Below are 19,710 nucleotides of genomic sequence, written 5' to 3' on the forward strand. Positions count from 1 at the left end.
ATGTGAGTTGCAACTTTGATCTTGGAAGACATGAAAAAAGGGTTTCCCAGTCAAATTCTATAGTAAATTGGTTGTAATATTTTTTCCCATAATCCATTCTCTGTATATCCATCCTTTATGATATAACTTTTATCAAGAAATGTTTTTATTGAGAAGTGGGATCTATTCCTCTATCTCTTGAATCTTTGCTGCACTTGTGATTTACTTTGGCCAATAGAATATGGTGGAAGTGATATTTTGCCATTTTTACATGTAGGCCGTAAAGGCTTAGTCTTCTTTCTTTCTCTTTTTCGTAATCTACCTCTGTTAGCACAGCAAGCTCAGGCCTGCTTGCTGGAGGATGAAAGACAGGAAGCAGAGTTAAGTCGCAGCTGAGAATACTAGACTATCTAGTCTCTCAACAACATGCTGCTGATGGGAAGCATGGCGAGCCCAGAGATCAGTAGAGCTTGATGCAGATGAGCAGAACTGTTCAAAAATCCATAGATTCAAAGTTTTGGGTTGGTTTGCTGACATCAATAAATAATTGATATAAATATCCTAAGAATTTACGACAGCCATAAACATAATATTAATTATAAGAAAAGAAAGTAGAGACTGAAAACAACAGTTAAAAGAACATGATGCCGGCAGGCTAGGTCTGAGGATCCAGATGGGGTCCTGCAGAATCAGCTAAGAGGGTGCCTGGCTGTGCATAGAGTGGAGACCAAACACAAACCTGCAGGAAGTGAAAGCAGTTTATTGGAGATCTAGAGAGAGTAGAGAACAGACAGAATGTCCTGCAGACACAGAAAGGAAAGGAGAAAATCTGTGAGTTTTTGTTGAGGATGGTGGTCTCCTATGCATGATCCCTCAGACCTCCAGGAACTGGTAAGAACAAAGATGAGGGCTCAGGTGTAATTGGAGCCAGGGGGCCTTGGCATTGAGATGTCTAGTCCCAGTGGTATAGAATACACATGTGATAGTTTCTCCAGTCATTCTCACCTGGTCCTTCCTTAGATATTATCTTTCCTGGAAAGACCATTAACTCATTGTCCTTTCCAAGGAGGACATATGCTATTTGCATTCTGATGCATGTGTAGAGTGGGGTTGGGGTGTAGGTCCTAGCGAGAATGGAAGCAGGTGGGGTCCCTGGGTGGCTCAGTCATTAAGCGTCTGCCTTTGGCTCAGGTCATGACCCCGTGGTCATGGGATCGAGCCCCACATCGGGCTCCCTGCTCCATGGGAGGCCTGCTTCTCCTTCTCCTACTCCCTCGGCTGTGTTCCCTCTCTTGCTGTGTCTCTGCCAAATAAATAAATAAAATCTTAAAAAAAAAAAAAGAATAGAAACAGGAAAAGGAGCAAAAGAGAGATTTTTATAGACTCTTTCAGTTTCCCTGTCTCAAACCTAATTTTTCTTAGTCAACTTTCCTCAAAATTGTTGGCTACAGAACTTCAACAATCCTTCCTTGTTTTTGTTTTGTTTCGCTTTAAAATAGTAAAAGGCTACTTTTCTGCTTTAATAGTCTATAGAGCAAACTTTGGAAACTTCTGTAGAATTCAAAGAACTATTATAACATTGAAAAGATAGTTTACCAGATAATATAAAGTGGTGATTTTGGGGTGTTTCCACTTGCTTTTAAATGATTAAATAAATTAAATTAAAAATTAATTTAATTAGTAAAAATAATTTAACTGAACTTCATCAGGTTTATTATACATATTTTTTTCAAGTATTTATGTCTCCCTTTTCTTTGTTACAAATGCCTTCAATTCTCAAAGGTTTAATACGAAAAATTTTAAAAGGCCATTTTATGCCAGACATACGTGAGGATTAATCATTCACACTAAGTCATGGACATATCTGGTTAAAGTGTTCAATAGTAGATGACTTATGGGTCAATATTAAATTATACATATAAGACATTCTCAAAATGCTTCACACAACTGAAGAGATAAGAAACCAAGCAAATGGAATAGAAAATAATACTTTAGCTATCAGCTGAGGGTTACAGTGCAAACTTTAATTTTCTTGCCATGCAAAAAATGATCACTTTGTGCTTCTAATATATAAAAGCTAATGTACCTTTAGTGAATATAGTATTTCCTGAGATGAAATCTTGCTTCATTTTATAATAATTTCTAGGGTTAAAAAAAAGTGACTAAAAGCACTACTTTTAAGTTTAAAGAACTTTTTAAAAAGAACTTTAAGATATTACTATCTGGTTGAATGTTACAACAAGAATTTAAAAATGGGTTTATTCTTGCAGGTTCTCTTTAAAATTGTCATCTTTGCCATCTATCTGGGAAGCTATCAGGCTTTTCATAGATTTGGAATTTAAGAACTCTTGATTTTGCAAGATTTTAGAGTTGTAAAATTTGATTTTGGGTCAAAAGTCAGGTCTAAAATAGTTTAACAATAAATAATTACAATAAACGTGGACAGATAGTTATGAAGAGATTAAAACCTCTGAACAGAGGTTTGTTACTCTTCACAAAACAATAACATTTGATCATAACCATTAAATCCCATTTATTTAGTTTTTATTAAGTATTAATGCCTATACATCTAAGTTTTGCCAATATACCGGGATTGTTTTACTGATTAAAGTAAAGTTAAATAGGCAATTCTCTATGACTTTGAAATCTACATTTAATGATTAGTGAGTTGGTAGTCATTCAGTTTAATAATAATAATAGATTCCAAATGTAGAAATTGATTCCTAAATATAATTAGATACATGCTCACGTATTTACATATAAGAATATATATATATACATTGTTATTTACAAAAATCAATAAAAGAAATAGTAGGAATTACAAAAGTCAGATTTATTGTCATATATTCTTAGAATGGAATGTTATATATCTCAAAACCCAGTTTTCAAGTAATATTTAATGGCATGTGGAAATTCTGATGGTACACTACTAAGAGAAGAAAGAATACAGTAAAACAATGCAATGCTATAAACCCAATGTATTTATTGAAAAAATTTTTTAAAGATGTTATTTATTTATTTGACAGAGACAGACACAGCAAAAGAGGGAAGACAAGCAGGGGAAGTGGGAGAGGGAGAAGAGGCTCCCCGCTGAGCAGGGAGCCCCATGTGGGGCTCAATCCCAGGACCCCAGGATCATGACCTGAGCCGAAGACAGACACTTAACGACTGAGTCACCCAGGCACCCCTATTTATTGAAATTTAATTACATTCATACAATGGATGCTGGATGTACAGATATTGAATGTTTAAGAGTGATTACGCCTGGATGATGCATTGGAAGCTCTTTTTCAATTTTGTATTTCTACCTTCTTTTATTATATATATTTTCTTCAGAAAATAGTATCTTTATAATAAATCACAAAATGTTATTTTTTAAAGAGAAGTTGGAAGTCAGGTCCAGATATTGAAATGATGAATTGGTGTCTTTGGTATCTAGGCACTTAAAAAATAAATCGCATTATTTTTTTCTCTAGCCACTTGTTAATGTTAACACATTTTCTACATAAGTAAACTATTACAGGGGAAATTTTGTATTTGCCAATATGAGTTATTTGATTAAAAGAGACTGCACTTCCATATTTTGGATCATTAATGCTTCATTAATTTGTTTAATTATGTGTTAACTTAAAAATACTTTCAAGCACTTACTAAGTGATTTAATTTTAGGCATGGTGGATACAGCTGTCACATAGAAGACATGAATCGCTGCCTGTCTTTATTGAGGTTACATTCACAACAGAATAAAAAATATTGACTTCTGGAACATTTCTGTGTGGGCTTATCAATTTGGATTCATCATTGAATTAATTTTTTTCATTTGTGATAAAGCTGTTACCACAAATATGTATGATACTACTTCACGGAACACAGTGGAGTGTATCAAAGTTCAGTAATGGCACAGATCTACCATAGAGGATTATATGTGGATCTGAACTCTGACTGCCACTGTTTAGAAGGTGTTTACTAGTGTATAAATTCTGCTCTAAATTTGGTTCCTTGCTTTTACTTCAGTTTTCTCATATATAAAACGAAGACATGATGGTATTTACCTCATAAAGTTGTAGTGAGTGTTAAATGAGTCAACACATTTAAAGTGCTTAGAATGATGACTCGCAGGTACTAAATAAAACTTACTTATTGACGTCTATTCATTTGACTTTAAAGTCCTTTCTTAACTACAGAAATGCTTTTAGTCTGAGCTCCCTTTTCAATATCCGTGTGACTACATCACTGTAAGATCATCATGCCATTAGTTAGAAACATTGAAATAGATTCCTGGCCAATGTTCGGACTAATAACTGTCCCTTCATGGCTTCTGGAAAGAGTCATATTTCCTTGAGTATAGTTAGACAGGTATGTTCTATGTATATGTGGTTATATGAATTATTGTAAATCTGGAAAGTGCTTAAGTAATTTATTAAATATTTCTGACTTTACATTTGTAAGAAATGTACAGTATGAGATTTCATGGATTAGATGCATAATAAATGAATAGAGATTGCATATTGGTGATGGTTTAGTTTTTATTTTCACATTTGTTATACATTATATATGTATATATATTTACATTATAATGTATGATGTTAATAGTTTCGCGATATATAAGAACATTTACTGATGAATCAAATTATTAGGAGTTTCACCTTGTGATGTTAATTACTATATATACACCAACAACTAACTTCTTTATCTCCAATCAGTATCTCCATCTTCTGTCCCCAGAACCAACCCTATATGTCTAAATTTCTGATTTCATAGGTCCATCAGTTACCTCAGATGTAACATATCCAGAACTAAACACACTACCTTTCTTCAAATCTATCATTTTCAGTGTGAATCAACAGCACACAACTCACCTTATGTTATAAGCTAGAAGCTTGAAATCATCACAAACTCTTCTGTCCTTGCAATTCTTTTCATGCAAATGTTTAAATCATAAATGACATCTTTATTTTCTTCAACCTCTTCTGATACATAACTTGTCTGCCTTAAGCTCCTCTTTCCTGGGCTTTCGTTAACTTGGGACGGATGTTTCTTCTACCTCTAGTGCCATCCTTTTCAAAATTCCTCAATGACTCCCCGTTATCTACAAAATCAAATTGAAATTCCTTGGCATAGCATCTAAGGCCATTTAAAATTAAGGACCCCCTTTCTTATCCTGTTTTATATCTTGATTTTATAAGTTTTCTGTTTACACTTCAGAAATACTAAGTTGGGGGCGCCTGGGTGGCTCAGTGGGTTAAGGCCTCTGCCTTCAACTCGGGTCATGATACCAGGGTCCTGGGATGGAGCCCTGCATCGAACTCTCTGCTCTGCGGAGAGCCTGCTTCCTCCTCTCTCTTCCTGCCTGCCTCTCTGCCTACTTGTGATCTGTCAAATAAATGAATAAAATCTTAAAAAAAAAAAAAAAGGAAAAAAGAAATACTAAGTTGTTTTGGCCCCTTAAACATGCTACACAGACCCCGGTCTTTTTTTTTTTTTTTTAGATTTTATTTACTTGACAGACAGAGATTACAAGTAGGCAGAGATACAGACAGAGAGAGAGGGGAAGGGAAGCAGGTTTCCTGCTGAGCAGAGAACCCGATGTGGGGCTCCATCCCAGGACCCTGAGATCATGACCTGAGCCGAAGGCAGAGGCTTTAACCCACTGAGCCACCCAGGTGCCCCAACCCCAGTCTTTTTATCATGGCTCCTACAGTTCTTCCTGCTAGGGATGTCTTTCTCATTATTTTAGCAAATTTCCATTCATTTATCAAAAGTGAGCTCAGATATTACCTCCTGTACATTTTCTATTCTACTAAACTGTCAATGTTGCCAGTGTATCTTGTCCATATTCTCCTCCACCACATAAGATTTATCACTTAATTTTGTAAATGGTGGCTTATACATGTACAGTATGCACTAGACTTAGGGGTTAGGACCATCCTTTTACCTCCACGTATCAGCAGAGTGTATATTCCAGACCCTGACACAGTTATTCAATTCCAGGCTTAATGAGGGGCTGCCTTTCCAAAGTATATTAGGGAAGATGTTAAACTCCCTAAAAGATGCCTTATACATTCTGCCGGAATTCCAATGAGACTTATCTTCAGGAAGTTCATTTGGCATTTTTGGTAAATTACACACCAGCTTTGCAACAATTACAATGATTACAATGGTAAACTGAAAACAATGAATTTAGGAAGGTATGTATATTTATACACATATAAATATATCTATTCACACTAAAATTTACATTTCAACTCTTGCATTCAAGAATAAAGTCCTGCAGAAGATAAATGTATTCACGATTTTGATGGGCTTATGGCTCTCATGGCTCTCTATATAGCTTTCTGATTTGGGTCACATTTGCTAGTGGTAATGTTGAAAGAGCTGTGGGAGCTGACTCTCAGTACTGAATCCCTTAATCCTGTTGCAAAGCCAGGTCTTTTAGCAATGCAGCTAAGTCAGCTCAAAAACCTATGGTCAACCCAGTTCTCCTGGGAATTGCTGCTTTTATTGAGATAGAGTTGGTGTTCATGCAAGTCAAAACTATTTTGACTTTTGTTATTTCGTTAGGAAATCTTAACTGCACAGATGTGAGAAATACTTTGGAAATAAAAGCTAGTGATTTTGAATTTCAAAGTTATGGACAGAAAAAAAATAGTTGCAAGACTGACATAAAAATGTTACTTATGTTGACTATAATGAAGACAGAATTGACGGAGGCCAGAGTATGGATTTATTGGGTGAACAATGGCACCTTAATCATGAAGTATTATAATTAAATGGAATTGTTACTTAATAACTATTCTAGTTTTGCTGTGTATATTTAAATCAAGAATTTTCTCTTATGATTATTTGTAACTCTACTTTTCCTTCTCATATAAAGATATATTTTTACCAGATCTTTTTATAGTACAGTGATTGAGTCTTATACTTAAAATATAAAATAATTTTTACTCCATTTTATAATGATATATATATATTATAATAATGCATTATAGATGCTGAGAATTAGTCTGAGAGCCTCCTGAATCAACAGTCATTAAAAATTACTTTTCCCAGGGTGCCTGGGTGGCTGACCTGCCTTGGGCTCAGGTCAAGATCCCAGGTCCTGGAGCCCCACGTTGGCTCTCTGCTCAGCAGGGAGTCTGCTTCTCCCTTTCCCTCTACTTCTCCCTCTCCCTCTGCTGCTGCTCTCTCTCTGTCAATAAATTAATAAAATCTTTTTTTTAAAAATTACTTACCACAGGGTACCTGGGTAGCTCAGTCTGTTAAGTGTCTGCCTTCAGCTCAGGTCATGATACTGCTGTCCTGAGATCCCAGGATTGAGCCCCACATCTGGGCTCCCTATAAAGCAGGGGACCTGCTTCTCCATCAGCCCCTCACCCTGCTCATGCTCTCTCTCTAATTCTCTCTCTCTCAAATAAATAAACAAAATCTTAAAAATCTTATCCCAAAGGCAAGTATAAAATATTTTCTGTCAGAATATTCCATTGCTTAAATTTCTTTCTTTTTAAAAATTTATACACTAAAGTATTTAAGGAATTGCTGGGAATTAAATACATTGATTTTCAAGCATTATTCACAAATGCTTTGTTGATTAAATGGAATCCTTGTTAAATGAAAAAAAAATAAACTATTGACAAACTTCATCTTTGAATAGAATCTTGAATTAACTCCTTTTATCTTTTGAAAGATGAGTTATTTGAAAAGTTCTTATTCTGAAAAATGATAGGATTAAGGCATTAATTTTGTACTCCATTTGTTTACAAAAGCTTTACTCACCTGACTGGCTAATAGACACATTGCCTTTTTCCCTTCATAAAAGATCATCATCATTATTGTTAACAAGATCTATAAATGAAGTCTTATGGAGGGCACTGGGCATGCAGTGATAAGATACATTGTTCATAATTCATCTAGAGTTACATTTTTCTTTATATTTAGTATAAGTGTGATATCCATTGTGCATAAACTCAGTTATTTAGTAATTGTCCAATACAAAGAATACTGTGTAACATATTCCAAGTCTAATTTCATAACTGTCTCTGACAGGATGATCAAATAATATTCCTTTTATTATTAAAATCTTAAAAAGAACCATCACATCCATCTCATGCAACTTATAATATTATTGGGACCTAAAGGATCCTTTAATTAGTAAAAGTAAAACATAACAGCAGGAAATTCTTCTAACATAAAACTGTTTCTCTTTAATGTGATCTGTTAATTCTTCTGATGTTTCATTTCATTGAATCTTCTTCACTTTGCATCATAATCTGCTTACAGTTATAGGATTTGGTTAATGAATGGAATGAATGGTCACATTAGTAATAGCTTACCCTGTATCTATTTAGCTTTTACTTTTTAAAATCATAAATCTTTAAAACAGCAAGTATCCCCCACCCAAAGGGACAGAGTAAAAAGAAATGGCCATTTAGGATGTAGATTTTCCACTTATCTATCCATACTAATACTCTGAGGGATTCTTTACTCTTGTATTTTATAAAAACCACAAATAAATATTTGACGATGGCTGAAGTCCTATTAGAAACTGGAAAGTAGTTATTCAGTTAATGAGCATATATACAAGATTGAGCCAATGACAAATGCAAGGTTTTGATATTAATTTTTAATTCCTTCTTAACAATATATTTGAGTGGAGAAAATAACTTTCCTATCCTAGTTTCATCCTTTAGAGGTTTAATTTTTATCAGTGTTGCTGTGACACTAAGAAGTCGAATTTTTAGTTGACTTTCCCTCTGTTTTGGTCTTCTCTGTCCATCCTCTTAGCCAGCTCTCTTGGGTGTCAGTGTATGTCTTCTGTATTTCATTAGTAACCCTCTCTGGTGTAATCTCCTGCAAGGCATTCATCTCGTCATACAAAGGATATGTGGAGACATCCTATTATCAAATTCTTGTCAGGCTTTTCTTCCCCCCTCATTTTTCCTTACCCCACAATCCTTTAGCCACTATAATTTGTAGTCTGAATGACAATCCCATTACTGCCACTAATCTGCATTACACAGAATGCTGAATTGTCAAGCAGATACACACATAATAGATCTCTCACACCAAAATTGACTAGTGCTTATTGCTTAGTTTCCTAAGGCTACCTTAATAAATTACCACACACGGGGTTGCTTAAAACAAGAGAAATTTAGTCTCTCACAGTTCTGGAGGCTAGATGTTTGAAATTACTACCTGCAGGGCTATTCTCCCCCAAAAGGCTCTAGGGAAGGATTTGTTCCACACCTTTCTTGTAGCTTCTGGTGTTGTCAGTGATGTTCGATGTCCCTCGGCTTGCAACTGAATAATGCCAATAACTGCTTCCATCATCACATGGCATTCTCCCCCTGGATCCTTACATCATCATCTTATAGACACCTGTCATTGTATTAGGGGCCCATCCTCTTCCAGTGTGATGTCATCTTAAGTATTTACTTTTGCGATGTTTCTATTTCCAAATATGTTCACATTCTGTATTACTGCATGTTAGGATTCCAACATATCTTTCTGGTGGACACAATGCAACCTGTAATATATATCAAATGATACAAACAGAAACTGAGCAAATCTTCAGCATTCTTTCTGGAGGGATCGCCAAACTCATTAACATAACTTTTTTTTTTTTAAGATTTTATTTATTTATTTGAGAGAGAGAGAGACAGTGAGAAAGGGAACACAAGCAGAGAGACAGAGGGAGAAGTAGGCTTCCGCTGAGCAGAGAGCCTGATAGGGGGCTCGATCCCATACCCTGGGATCATGACCTGAGCCAAAGGCAGACACTTAATGACTGAGCCATCCAGGTGCCCCAGATGTAACTTTTTAATGATGTCTTTTACCACAGTAGGTCATGGTTTAATTTCAGAGTAATAGATGAATGTTATCAAAGCCTATAGTATATCTAAATTCAGAAGAGGATGTTTAAGTTTGGAGCTTTTGAGTTTTTATGTTTAATGAGTCATGAAGGACTAGGGAAAACTGTGTGTTACCTTCAATTTTCTAGCCAGATACATTGCAATTGATAAATTCCAGAATTGTTTTGTTTTGTTTTCTTTCTTTTAAGAGAGGGTAGGGGATGAGTAAGGGCAGAGCGAGAGGGAGAGAGAAAGATTCTTAAGCAGACTCCAAGCCCAGCACTGAGCCTGATATGGGACTCGATATCACAACCTGAGATCATGACCTGAGCCTAAATCAAAAGTAGCAACATTAACGCACCCTCCCCCCTTTTTTCAGACTTATTTTCAACAATCGATCTAGACAGACACAGCCGGCTAAAGTAATCTTAGATGAGAACACACCCACATATCTCCCAGGTAGTAAAATATCATTACCACATTTAAAAAGGGCTCTGGTTTATGACAACGCCACCTCAGGTTTCCCTTAGGAAGGTGAAAGTGAATTATCAACTCTCCATGTGATAACTAGATTTCAAGATGACTCCAACAATCTCTGTCTCCGGCTATTCATGTCTTAGTGTAGTTCCTTCTTACATTGTAACATTGTATTAGGATTGGTCTGTTTGGCCAAAAACAAAACAAAACAAAACAAAAAACAACAACAGAAGTTGTTATATGTGATTTCAGAGACTGGTCTATACAAGATGGTGTAACTTCTGTCACACGCCAGATGCCATGTCATATAAACATTCAAAGAACCTTATGAACTCTATATGTTCAGCAGCTATGGCCTTTTTCTCACAACCAGCAAAGAACTGAGGCTTTAAGCCAAAAGTCCTATGAGTGAGCCATCTTCAAGACAGATTTTTTTTTAGCTCCATTCAAGTCTTGTGGTGATAACAGTTGTTGGAGAGGAAAATTTTTTCTTCACCCTGTAAGATTCTCCTAGCTAGTCTAAGAATTAAACTGACATGAAACAGATTACCAAGAGAAAATGAATTCACTTATGTAGGTATGGGGAATCCACATAGACATGAACTTCCCAAGAGTTGGGCAAAATGAGGCATATATGTCATCCTGAACTAATGAGAAGAAGTTAGAAGTCTGGAATTTTAAAGAAGGGGAAGCAATTTATAGAAAGATGACAAAGTAAATGTTTGGTAAATAAATGTTTGCTGGGCCACACAGAAAGGATGGAAATCAGGGAGGAATTTTAACACACTTTGCTAGGTTCTTCCCTATTTACCATACCTCATTGATATTATAATGTGGTTATCTATCTATAGTGATAGCCCTTTTCTTGGAGCTGGTCCTCTCTCTAGATCCTTTTAGGCAATAAGAAGGTAAGTCAAAGTTTCTTCCTGAGTCAGCTGGGCCTTGATTGTTTTCAGCTAGAAATAACCTGCATGCTGAAGTGGCACATCTTGCCGCAGCCTGCACTTGGTCTCTACACAGTCCTAACCTTGACTGCAGTCTCATAGGAGACCCTGAGTCTGAACTATGCAGTTAAGCCACATCTCAAACCCTGACCTACAGAAATGCAATAATAAATGTTGCTTTACTGCTGAATTTAGGGTAATTTTTTTTTTGTGCAGCAATATATAACTTAACACATGTTGTTAACCTCTCCAATATCTTAGAATAGTTTTCCCTAATTTTAAATGTGTTGGGAATCTGTCTCTCTACTTCCAGAATGCATTTAAAATTTGTAGGACATTCTCAAGCTTCATAGCTGTAATTGAAATATGCCTCCTCTAGCTTCTTACTGCTTTGGGAAGACCTCTCTCTGGACTCAAGACCCTTCAACTTTTTGTGTCTATTTTCTGAGTACTATGTTGTCTGGCTCAACTGCCTCTGAATTTACCTCAGTAAACACTGTGTTTTATATGTGTTAATGTGACTAATGAATTACCCAAGGTTTTTTTTTGTTTTGTTACATTTGTTGTTGTTTTATGGGGTGAGTGAGGAGTTACAGAAGAAATTCCTGAGTGGAACTGGAAGTACTAGTGATTTTCTTCATTTGGAAGAAACACGGACATCGCACACTTCCTGTATTTATGTTCTTAAACATGCCATGAAGCGTTACTTTTAAATAATTTTATATTTAATATTTATGCCATTTCCATGTATATATAGTCTAACTAAAACTTTGACTAATATGCTTACTCATTTCTCAGTTTCCTTCAGGAATTAATGCATATAAACAATGCTTAATTGGTAATTCCTCATGGGTGCACATTTTAAGACCGGAGCTTGTTGACACACCAGGTCTTTTTAATTTCTGTGCTCTAGTTTTGGAGTCATTAGGGATGCTCTCTTCCCTTAAGATTAAAATAAATCTTTTGATATTAAGAAAGAAGATTCTAAACTCCAAAAAGCAATTAAAGCCAATGGTATTCATATGAAGAAATGTTTATTTTTACAGAGATGACAACTTATACTAGATACTTACTCCATAGCTCACATTTTGAGTTTAAAATTCTGCACCACTTTAACCTGCTCTCATTGGAATTGTTCTTTCCATTATGCAGTTTTCATTATATTTTCCATTAGTGAAGAAAAGCAATGACCCAAAGAAACCATGTGTCTAAGACATATAATTTCAGAAAGCAGCAACTACATCATTGATTTTTCCCTCCCAAATGATGTGAGGTTAAAGAGAGAAGAGGATATAGAGATTTGGTATAAAATAAGAACATGTTTCTGCAGTATGAAACAATTTGATCTCAGGTTCCCACTGAATATAGCTTATTCATTTTAAAACAAATTTACTCCAACATCACCTCTTTCTTGGTCTGTCTTTCTCTAGCTTTCCTCTCTTTCTCTGCCTTTGGCGGTAGTTTTGTTTTTTCATGCATATACATTGTTTATTCTTATCAACAGGAGCGAGGTTTCTTCTTAAAATCCTATATTCCCTCAATTCATAGATTCTTTCAATTCCCCTAAAACTAGCCATTTTCTTTGTGCTCATCTCTTTTTTGGGGGGTGGGGGGAGAGAAAGAAACCAATATAGTAAAAGCTTTCTATTTCCAATCTCTTCCCTTAGAGTTGAAACATAGTATCTTCTAAGCTTCCTCAGGTATCGGAGTTTACCAAATGCTTTGCCTCTAAAGGACATAGAACACTATCTTCCCAGTCTTTGATAAGTTTCCTGTGACCAAGTGACTACTAACTCCATCTGGATTCTAAGCTTTTATTCTGTAGCACTGAACTTCTTAATACTAATTTCTAGACTAATCAAAATGAGTTAGGTTAAGCTGTAGCAAAGGAACCCCCAAATCTTGGTAGCTACATGCACACACATTCACAAACACACACACATGCACACACAAACACATACATACAACTTTATTTTATTTATTTATTTATTTATTTATTTAATTTCTTGCTCCATGTAGACCAAAGGGGTCTCTGTCATTATAGTCACTTAAGGACTCAGGCTGAGAGAAGTTTCTTTTCTCTTCATGCTTTATGACAGTTACCGTAACAATAGGAAAGGAATATAGTGAACCAAACACAACTAGAAGTTTTCTTCCAAAGTGAGGCATTTATGTCTGTTTACATTTCATTTGCAAAAGCAAGTCACATAGGTGGGTATATCTTACAAAGAGGTCAGGGAAATGCAAATCCATTATGTGGCAGGAAGAAGAAAAACTGAAAACACTTAGTGAAAAACATTTTTAAAAACTTCAAAATAGTGTTTTAAGGAGTTTTAACTTTGTTCTAAATTCTAAGTGAAAGCGTGTAGAGAATGTTAAACAAATGTGTAAAATTATCTGATTTTTTTTCTAATAAAATTATCTTAGTATACTAATATATAACATAAAATCTAACATCCTCTCCTTATTCTAAATATTATAGATAGATAGATAGATAGATAGTTGACCACATATGCCAGCTGACCACCCATGCACGAGACAACCACCATGGGATCATCATCCATGATATATTCCCTCTGGGACACAAGGGGAAGCAACCCCCCTTATCTGGGCCTACCAATTGCCACAGCAGAAGGAAGAAAACAAGAGAGCCATACACTGGTTTGAAAAATACAGCCGTATTGTATATGCAGTTTACTCTACCACATGTGTTGTCTATTGGTGTATGTTAGTATTTGCAATTCAACAAGTAAGAAATAAAACAAAGGACCTTTTTCTCACCTAACCATTTTGGTAGCTGTTCTTGGATGGGGTCATCCGGTACCTAAGGCAGGAAATTGGTGGTGCAAAGAAGACAAAAGAGTCACTGGAGTTGATCCACTCTAGTCTCCAACTCTTATGAAAGGTGCAATGAATCTGCTGGGGTACAAGAAGACTCTGAAAGTGATCAGACACGGCAAAATGAAACTGGTCATCCTCACCAACAACTGCACAGCCTTGTGGAAATCTGAAATAGAATATTACAGCATGTTGGCCAAAATTGGTGCCCATCACTACAGTGGTGGTAATATTGAATTGGGCATAGACTGTGGGAAATAGTACAGAGTATGCACACTGGCTATCATTGGTCCAGGTGATTCTGATACCATTAGAAGTATGTGAGAAGTAAATCATACATAATTTTTCCTTAATAAAATAAGCCAGAGCTTTTTTTTTTTTTTAATAAAATACATGATAAAACAAAGGGGCCTGATTGGAAGAAAGTGTTCAATATAGGGCTAAAAATCATACTCCCTAATATATATCCCTGAATTAATATCTTTCCCTAAGTTATAGGTCTTCTTATTGAAGAGATGGTCTTCCCTGATAAGCTTACAACACGAATTAACAGAAACACCTGGGCACTAAATATTCTCTCTTGAGAACAGAGAAAGCTAGAGTTGTTGTTCTTGTTTTTTGTTTGTTTTGTTTCAAATATTCTATTTTAATGTGTAGACTTCAGCATTGCTCTTTTCAAGGCTTTGCAGGAGAAGCTAGTGATTAAGGCCATTTATTTGATCAAGAAAGACCCTGGGTAGTGGTCCAGGGGTCAGAAGATCCAGATTTAAATATTCCTGGCCACCAAATAGTTGCTTAGTGACTATGAATGAGTGGAATAAGTCATCTGCTGTGTGATATGGACTGGCAGCTAGTTTTCCAACAGGGGTTAACTTGGGCTGTTCTTGAAGGAGGAGGCTTCAATGTGCTGCCCAGGTCTACAGCTCTGGGTTTAGATGCCACTGATTAATTGTGGACCTTTAACAAACTATGCTGTTTAAATTCTCTCGATAACAATCAGCTGCCAAGTTCAATTGCTCATAATATATGACATTCTGATTCATGTCCTATGAACATTATCTCATTTAAATAACTCTATAAGAGATCTATCCATTTTTGGTGATGAGGGGATTCAGACTTACTAAAGGTCAGTTACATGTTCAAGACCACAGACTCAGTAAATCTCAGAGATATGACTTAAATTGAAGCCAGTAGGACACCAATGCAACTGCTATCCACCACCACCCTAAAAAGAGTCTCATTGTTTCCTTTGTCAAAAAATGGGAGAAATAATTGTAAGCAGGAGAAACCAAGATGATATTGGAAATATGTTTGAGAAAACAGAGGATGTATGGGAAGTACAGTGAATGGGGTAATCACTTAATGACCGGAAATGTTTAGAACCATGTTTATGTGTGGGGAGTCCATAAAGAGGCTATGTTATAGCCCTTTAATCAATAACTACTTTTTACTTATGGAGGAGTTGGTCCTACTAAAGCAAGCTTTCAGACTTGACAGAAAAAAGATGCATGGCATATAGTTAGGGCTCTTTCCACATGGGAAATTAGTATTTATGTTTAATACTTTCTCATCTTTTGAAACAGAATGCTTTCCAGACTCTCCCATTGTTAAATGTGGGGGAGCTGATATAATTGGTGGGATGGAGTTTAGGGGAAGATGGTCTGCAGTGACTGAGAGCAAAAACACATTTTGACCTAACTAACCACATTGGATTATGACAATATTATGTAGTTTTCTCTTGAAGAACATCCTATAGATGAAATTGCATTGATCTTATATTAGAAAAACTCCAATCAAAGAAATTCACTAAACCACTGAAATTCACTAACTTTCACTACCTTTGTATCCTGGACTCTCAGTAAACATAAAATTCTAATGGTCTGCCAACCAGTCAAGAAAGAGAATGATTTTCTGTCAGGCAATAAGTGGATGATATATGAACTTTAGTCAGGAATAGAATTAAAATATGCAGTTCTAATTTAGAGAAAATTTCCATTAATGACTTAAAGGGACTTTTTTTTTTTATGAATGATACACTTACCTCTTCTTTCAATTAAGATAAAAGTATATAATTAAAATGCAAAATTGCCTCACTAGAAAAGTTGCTGATATATTCAAAAGCATGCACTTTACATAGTAATTGTTTCAATCTAAATGCTGAGAGAATTTTCTTGCCTCCAATCTTATCCCAAAATATTATGTCTTTCATAATACATACATCTCACATAAAAAGTGATTGTCATGAAAAAAAAAAGTCATGTAAAACTGAACTTGATCTTAGCCATTTCTGCCTTTTAAAGAGGCAACAGAGGTATGTAGTGGTTGCATAATTCAGATCAGGGAAAGAAATAAAAAATACGTTCACTGCTCTCTTCCTATCATGGAGCCTAAATGTCAGAAGGGATAGGTCTGACATTTTAATGTCTTAGACAGTGGAATGGTAAGGGCTGGCCCCTGTTGTGGGTGGCCTGTGGTTTCATAGAACACATCAGTGAGTCTTTAGACCTGCAAAGGCAGGACTACACTTAGTTATAGGAGATGGAGAGCCAGATTTCTTCTCTAGGTGAGGGAGAGAATGAAGTGTGTGCACATGTGCAGAACTGGTCAATGGGACAGACCTGGAAGGAAGGGAGGGAGAGAGCACAGAGGCAAGACGGCTGAGAACAAGAGGACAAATAGTTGAAGCCCATTCACAAAGCGAGGTGACAAGACATTTCCTATTGTGAGGTGGCCAGAGTTTTAATTTAAAAAGTCTTTAAATAACATTTTTGCTATGGGAAATACCAAACATAGATAAAATATAGAGAGTTGATGATCTTTAGATAGTTGAATGATCAACTATAGAGAGTTGAATGATCTCCCTGTACCTCTCATTCAGCTTTGATAATTATCTATCAGTGACCAATCTTGTTTTCTCCATATCACCACAAACTTTCCATTCCTTCCTCCTCCTGGATCCTTATGAATCAAATTTCAATCAAAATATATTTTAATTCATAAATATTTCAGTGACTTCTAAAATGTAATGGCTTTAAAAAAATTGCTGTAGCACCATTATTATGCCACAAAAATGATAATAAATTCTCAAAATTATTGAATAGCCAGTTAGGGTTCACATTTTCCCAACTGTTTCATAATTTGACCTTTTAAGAGTGTAAAATTGGTTTTATGTCCCAACTCTTACATCCTCCTTTTCTCTGTATTTTTTTCTTTTATGATTTGTTGAAGATACAGGGTCACTTTTCCTTTGAATTTGCCACATGCTAGATTTTGCTAATTGTATATATGTGGTGTTGTCCAATGTATATTCTGTTCCATTTCCTATTAATTGAAGATTAGATACAGGGACTTCATGAGATATAGCTTTGATATTTTTGTCAAGAGTAGTTCATAAGCGATACTGTGTTTTTCTGTCAGGAGACAAAGATTCTGCTGATGACTTCCCTTTTTTATATTAGCAGGCATTAATATATTCATTTCCTATATCCACTATTTAATTAGAGGTTGCAAACTGGTGACATTCCAATTCTATCATTACTTCTTAATTTTTTATCAGGGATATTTCTATACAGAGAAATTTGGAAAACTTTTAAGAGTTGTCATCATAAATCTTCAATTTGTCTTGTTCATTTAATAAATCCAATGATATTTAGAGAATTTAGCCTCAGTGACATTTTTGCAAGAGAGATCAAAGAAAGTGTACCATATTCTGTCTTTGCACAATAGAAACCTAATAGAAGTGATAGTAAAGTGATCCAAAATTAATATTTCAGCAAAAAGGAAGAGCTTGGAAACAAAAAAGACTAATGAAAATTTAAGCCAACCTTGTGATTCTAAGAAACTAAAAGGGCTGCAAATACAGTATTTTGTTTGATGTAACATCATTTGAAATGTAAAGGATGTGGTATCTTGGTAAGAAAGCCTGACATCAAAAAGAATACTTTTCCAAAGTTTAACTGTTGATATACTTTTGTATTTTTAGATCATAGTGCTAATTTGTATTTACAATTAAAATCCTCAAGCTATGTACTAGAGAAGTATAAAGCTATATTAATTAGTTTATTTATTCATGCAATAAATATGCTAAGTGCTTAGTATAATAACCAGGAATTCCTTTACCTTTACTGTACTATTGCCTTTGGAGAAATTCAATCAAACTTTTGATACTTTGATCTTACCATTGATACTTTCAGCTATGACAGCAAAGCAGAAAAAGAAAAAGGGGAAGGTTTCTTTTCAACTTGGTTGTTTCCATTAAAATGCTGTAGTAAAAGATCCTGAAAAGTGTACAGATATCCCCTGGGTTTTTGAAGATTCACCTTACTCCACTTTGATTTCACTAAAGACTTACATGGGTACCTGTTTTCACTACTGAAAGAAATTCAAAGAGGATTTTAGCTTTTACAAAGAAGCAAAACAAAACAAAACAGTGAGAATGGCATTCCGAGTTCATTTTGTAGTGACCTGTTAGAGGGAGCGACAGGACTGGCCCTGCCAAGCTCCTTCCCCGGGAAGGAGCACCCCATTCACCAACTCAGCATCAGGGTCCAACAACTCTGAAGATTGTGTATGAGCATGGGTGCTTTGTCTCAATTCATTTAATACATTCATTAGGAAACTGTGTCCTCAGGTATCAGAAAAGCAAAGGAGAGGTTACTTTTGGAGTCTGGGAATGCTAAAAAATTTTCCATATTAATAATAGCAATCACTTCTCTTTACTTTGCACAATTTCAGCTTATGAAAAGTTTCTTAGGAAAGGTCAGTTTTGGATAGTGGGAGAAACCTGTACATTTATATTCAATTTATTTTTCTAAGATTTTCCTTTAGAAGATGCCTGTCTATAAAAATAATATAAGGCCTGAATCTTTGGGCCTGTGGGAGTAAAACTTTCAGTATCATTCTAAGGAATCATGTCCCTCTTTTATGGAGAAAATCAACCGATTACTTGGGAAGAAAGGGACTATAATCTCTGTACATCTCAGCTTAACACTTTATTTGTAATGGGCTCAATGAGCCACAGGAAAGAGAACCTTGTTTAGCTTATCCTATTACCTTCACCCCAAGTTGTTTTCTCCTCCAGGAAAAATAGAGTCGCCATGGCTGCTGAAAGAAGGGGTAATCTATATCTATTTTTATTCAAGTAGCGAATTTTGTCATTTTGTCACTAGATATTATTTTTTTTTAAAAGATTTTATTTATTTATTTGACACAGAGAGAGAGAGAGATATCACAGGTAGGCAAAGAGGCAGGCAGAGAGAGAGAGAGAGAGAGAGAGAGTGAAGCAGGCTCCCCGCTGAGCAGAGAGCCCGATGCGGGGCTTGATTCATGGACCCTGAGACCATGACCTGAGCCAAAGGCAGAGGCTTAACCACTGAGCCACCCAGGTGCCCCTAAATATAATTTTCTACACAGTGCTATCATTGGTTCAATCCCTTCTCCTCATCACTGATCACATTCTATTTTGCCATGTGTCTGCCAAATGATGTAAAATACCATTGATTTATTCACTCAGTCAAATATTTGGGTATCTAGCATGTGACAAGCCCTTACTAAGATTGATGTCTTTCCTCGAGGGCTTATAAAGTGCAGTTCATTCTGCTAAATATCAAGAAAGGGATGTAGAA

The 19,710-nt window shown here is 35.6% G+C and overlaps 1 pseudogene; it reads left to right on the forward strand.

Moving 5' to 3' along the window:
- LOC116593457 overlaps nucleotides 1-14,410 on the forward strand; it is a 41,153-nt pseudogene extending 26,743 nt beyond the window's left edge.
- The last annotated feature ends 5,300 nt before the right edge of the window (nucleotides 14,411-19,710 follow it).

Source organism: Mustela erminea, chromosome 6 (genome assembly GCF_009829155.1).
Source record: "Mustela erminea isolate mMusErm1 chromosome 6, mMusErm1.Pri, whole genome shotgun sequence".
NCBI lineage: Eukaryota > Metazoa > Chordata > Mammalia > Carnivora > Mustelidae > Mustela > Mustela erminea.